The sequence below is a fragment of the Sparus aurata genome, unplaced genomic scaffold (assembly GCF_900880675.1).
Source record: "Sparus aurata unplaced genomic scaffold, fSpaAur1.1, whole genome shotgun sequence".
Lineage (NCBI taxonomy): Eukaryota > Metazoa > Chordata > Actinopteri > Spariformes > Sparidae > Sparus > Sparus aurata.
Window position 1 is genome coordinate 96,185 of NW_022045116.1, and position 5,880 is coordinate 102,064.

Consider the following 5,880-nt stretch of genomic DNA (forward strand, 5'->3'; position numbering starts at 1 on the left):
TACATCCACTAGAGGGCGACATCATCAAGTAGGCGGTGCACTACTTCTGCACTGTGTTCAACCATTCTGTCAATAATAACTGCTGCTGTGAAGAGAACAACTCTCACACTGAATGTTGAACATCAGCTAGTTTCTCCTGTTCATTTAAACCTTGTTGTAGAGATGGAACATTGGCTGTGGATTATTCTTCCTGCTCTATTCTTTGGTGAGACAAAAAACACAACAAGTTGATTTCTAAGACTTTTTACAACATTTAACTGAACTGTGAGTGATTTTAATTCTCATGACACAGAAAAACAAATTAGAACATTTTTGTTTGCATCTTGTACATAACTCATATATTTGAACGTGACAGCAGTCAGTAAAAATCACAACTATTCTACATGTCTGTGTGTCTGACTCTCTGGCTAGGTAACTCTTTAAACCTACTGATTGTTCTCCTTTAATCAATCATCTTTATTGATTCATCTCTTCCTCTGCATGTTCTCTTCTTCCTCAGAGTGTAAAGGAGCAGACAGAGTGACCCAGCCAACAGGAGATGTCATTGCTGCTGAAGGAGACACAGTTACACTGGACTGCACATTTGAGACAACAAGAGCAAATCCAACTTTGTTTTGGTACAAACAAGAAGTAAACAACTTCCCAAAGTACATGCTGAAATGTTTCTCAAATACAGTAGAAAATGCTGCTGACTTTGAGAAAGACAGATTTAATGCTGCAATCATCAACAAGTCTGTTCCTCTGAAGATCCAGAAGCTTCAGCTGTCTGACTCTGCTGTGTACTACTGTGCTCTGCAGCCCACAGTGACAGGAAACACCAAAACTCTGTACAAAAACCTTTGGAGCAAAGACAACACAATACTCCACAACATCCACTAGAGGGAATCACACACTGTTAAACTGCAGCAGGATGTGATGATACAGTCTGGAGTGTTTTCACTGACGATAAAATCAAAAAGGAAGACAATATCCTCAGTTCATCTAACACCGAGTTCAATAACAAATGCACTGCAGTGTGTCTTGCTCAAAGAACTGTCACCATGTACAGAAGAGAAGTTGGGGATTTAACCAACAACCTTTTGACCTCCATTACCTCCTGAGTCACAGCTGCTCCGACTGAACTTTAGTTAACCTTCTTCTGGTATTGTAATGACATTAAGAACTGATACTGGACATACTGTAAGCCCTCAGACTGGTAAATGAATGTACATTTTATTATGTATCAGTTTAAGCTGAGAGTGTCTCCCTAATGTCCTGTACTGAGCCATCAACCAGTTCTCCACATGTTGAGGCAGGAGAGACTGGAGGAGTTTTCACTTGTTGTTGATGATGTTGGCCTGTGAAGCCCATCGGTGGATGTTGGACTGCACCAATAAACTAGACTTTCTCTCAACATCCAGGTGGTCTTTTCTTTGTTTGAGTGACAATTGACAGTTAATTGCTTCTGTAAATACAATATTTCAGACATGTGATGAGGTGTTGAAACAGCACAGAAGTAGCATGTTCAACCCAAAAAAGTACTGAACACACAAATCAGCAGATAATAACTGGAGGATGCTGCAGGAGTAGATGAAGTTTCAAAAACATCTTTAATGCTTCTGTGTGCTGATTCTGGCTGACCACTTGATGACTCTGTAACAGCTTCAATCTGAGCTACAAAAGGTTTCTGTCCTGGCTGGTGGAGAAACTGGAGTGTCTGAAAAGAGTTTGATTTGAAGATCACTCACTGTAACCTTTAACAAGAAATGTCATATCCAGCAGAGGTTGGCTGACTGAACTGTTAGTGTTTGAGATCATGTCGACCAGATGACTTATCTGGGTACATGAGCCACATGCACTGTAGTCATGAAGAGGATTTTATGAGCACAACATGAGAGAAACATGATTTATGTGATAGTGACTTCAGCCACCAGCGTCATTTCAGAGCTGAAGGTCGAGGAAGTGTAACAGAGAGGAGAGAAAATACAGATTTAAGAGGAGACGGAGAGATTCAGGGAGGAGCTGAGCTGTTACTGAACTATAGAAGAGAGAGGAACTTCCATATTCAGCAGAGTTCAATACACAAACAAGAAACATTACCTTTATTCAACATGCTGTCACTGGACTATTATGGGATGTCGCTGATGCTTCTCACTATTATAACAGGTATATTACATTATGCTTTTATTCTGTCAATTAAATTCCGAACTTTTCTGAAGGCAGTTCATTTCTTTTGTTTTTTTAAGCACAACATAAAACAGATTCCGCTTCCTTTAGGTGTCAGCTGTGAAGAACTCAGTCCGGTCAAGAATGAAGAGTCCAGTTTAGAAGACAGCACTGTTACTCTGTCCTACACATACTCCAAACAAGCTACTGCCCAAGAAATTTTCTTCTGGTATCGACAATATCCAGGAAAACCACCAGATTTCCTCATCTCTCACCTGGGAACACAAAATGACACAAACAACAGACTTTCTGTCATAGTTAGCGATGATAAAACCAAAATGTATCTGCAGATCTCCTCTGCTGCAGTGACAGACTCTGCTGTGTACTACTGTGCTGTGAGGCCCACAGTGACAGGAAACACCAAAACTCTGTACAAAAACCTTTGGAGCAAAGACAACACAATACTCCACAACATCCACTAGAGGGAGTCACACACTGTTAAATTTCAGCAGGATGTTACTATGACATCTACCATCTTTGGACTCACAAAGTCACAATCACAAATCACATCAGTGGAACTGATGAGTTCTATGTGTGAGATCATTGCACTACATGACAGTTTGGTCCAGAAGACAAATAGGAGGATAAAATGATCATTGATTACTTTAACTGACACATGATGTGTTTGTCTGTATGTTGACTGTGTTCATCAGTAACACATCATTGTTGACCAAATATTTAATGACATTATTTCCAACCAGATCAAAGACATTCACCAATGGACAGAAGAACTTCTGTAAAACAAAGAGACATTGTGTGATATTGGAGTATGAGCAGAAACTAGAGTCAGTATTCACACACTTAGTCTGTTTAAACTGAAGAAGAGCTGCTTGATATTCAGCTCTCCCTGCTGACACTTAAAGAACTCATGTTTGTAGAGACTGAACAGAAAAGAGTCTGGAGAGAGAAATTCATGTTTCACAGCTGGGATTTTTTTTTTTTTTAAAGAAGCCTCCATTTAGAAAAGAAATGGCATTAATTTTTTCCAGCATGTGTTTCACATGTTTGACTCATCAACAACACAAAATATGTCCAACATGAGTCAAACATGATGTATATGTGTGCTACTGCAGTATCAGCATCATTTCACAGTTGAAGGTAGAGGAATTTTAACAGAAAGGAGAGAAAATACAAATCTAAGAAGAGACGGAGAGAAATTATGAGTCATTTTCATTATTATCATAATTTGTAATTATCCCTAATAATCACTGATTATTATTGACAGCCAAGTTTAACCCAAAACTCCCTATTAATGTCAGACTATAGTTTCTGGGCTCTCTTCATCAAAGTTGTCGGCGTGTAGTTTGATGATAAAAGAATTCTGCAGAGGCAAGGCTGCATGGAATGATAGAGGAATCTTTATTGAAATAGATCTAAAGCCTGCATCTGAACCAGCGGCTGCCCTCTGGTGTTCTCAGATCCTGGCAAAGTTCTGCCCAGTGCTTTGCCCTCTGCTCTACCAGAAATCCTCTCGAACCTTCAACCTTAGGAAATCTACAAATAACCACCCCAACCGTCTCTCCCTGTGCGGGCCTTTTTAGAGTCCCTTCTCCAGTTCACACCTACTTCTCCTAATTGGTCACTTTGGTAAATTATACAATAGACTATAAGAGGAGTTGACCTGTCTCCCTGCTCATCTCCCATAACTCATATAACTTGGCTGCGGTCTACCTTAGGTCTTCTCCCCAAAATTAGCTGTCTGTCTTTCTACAGGAACATAAACGTTTAGGCATCTTTCCCCATTTGCAAGAGGGTCAAAGTAACCTTTAACACACCCACAGCTGAAAAACAACTAAGAGAACCCTGGACTTGCAAGCTCCACAATATCTACATTCCTTCACTCACACAAGGAGAAACAATTAGTCATTATTAAATCTAAACTAAGTAAAATCAAAGATCAGAATGTGTTGCCATCCAGATATCTCAAGATGAATCACCATATATGGTTCCCCATGTGAAGCAACATACAACATATATCTCTGCATTTTACCAGTAACAAGATTAAGTTGTACAGTGATGAAAAAGTTTTGACTCTACATTAGGAGTATAGAATAAGTACGTCTTCTCTTTACAAACCCTGAAAAGATAATCCATCATTGAAATCATCAGACCTACATTTCAGTAATTAATTCCAGTAATCAGCTGTTACAAACTGCTGCCTTCAGTCTGTTAACCAGGAGAAAGAAGAAGAAGAGGTGAAAATACAGATCTAAGAGGAGACGGAGAGATTCAGGGAGGAGCTGAGCTGTTACTGAACTATAGAAGAGAGAGGAACTTCCATATTCAGCAGAGTTCAATACACAAACCAGAAACATTACCTTTATTCAACATGCTGTCACTGGACTATTATGGGCTGTCGCTGATGTTTCTCACTATTATAACAGGTATGTTACATCATGCTTTTATTATTGTTTTAGTTAAATTCTGATGTTTCCTGAAGGCAGTTCATTTTTTTTTTTCACATAATATAATACGTATTTCTCTTCCTTTAGGTGTCAGCTGTGAAGAACTCAGTCCGGTCAAGAATGAAGAGTCCAGTTTAGAAGACAGCACTGTTACTCTGTCCTACACATACTCCAGAAAAGCAACTGGTACTGATAATTTCTTCTGGTATCGACAATATCCAGAAAAACCACCAGAGTTCCTTATCTTTCACTTGGGAACACAAAATGACACAAACAATAGACTGTCTGTCAAAGTGAGTGAAGATAAAACCAAAATGTATCTGCAGATCTCCTCTGCTGCAGTGACAGACTCTGCTGTGTACTACTGTGCTGTGAGGCCCACAGTGACAGGAAACACCAAAACTCTGTACAAAAACCTTTGGAGCAAAGACAACACAATACTCCACAACATCCACTAGAGGGAGTCACACACCATGAACCCATTACAGTCTGAGCCAGTGTTACTGGACTGATGACAAATACAACAAAACATCAACCAATAAAGATTCCACACAGAGCTGCTGTGACAACAGACAGAAATGGATTGGTTGAGTTGAAGTGAATAAATAATGTGAAGAGCTGATTGGCCCCGCCCATTTAGCCTCAACTCAACCAATGACATCATTCCTTCCTCATTGTGCTGCAGTGGAAGAACACTGCTCGTCTGCTGTCTGTCTGGCTTTAATAAATCCAAAGACATGTTGCTTTACTTCTTTTTACTCTTCTGTCACTTTACAGGTGAGTTTTGGAACACAACAGGAATTTAAGTGTTGTTGAACCTGCTGCATTAACCACATATACACAACCTGGATTTCATCACTTTTCTCATGTCTTTGCTCTGACAGAGTCAATGCTCCTCATGTTTTCATCAGATTGACAAAATGGATGTTCATTGAATGATATTGTTTGTATGTGACTGTGAAGGAGCACAGAGTAACACTGTACACTTGATATTTTCCACTGTCTTCTCCTCTCAGCCTCAGGAACAATGTTAGTCTAATGGCTTCATTTTCTACACTTTTTCCAGGACTAATAGCTGGAGACAGCATCTCTCCTGAAAAAGATGAAGTCAGTGGAACAGAAGGACAATCTGTCAACCTCACATGTCAATATCAGACAACTGCAGCAGGTCTTGAACTTCACTGGTACAGACATCATTCTGACCTTCAGGCTCCTCAGTTTATACTCTGGAAAGGAGCAAAGTCAAACAGAGATTATGAATATATTCCTG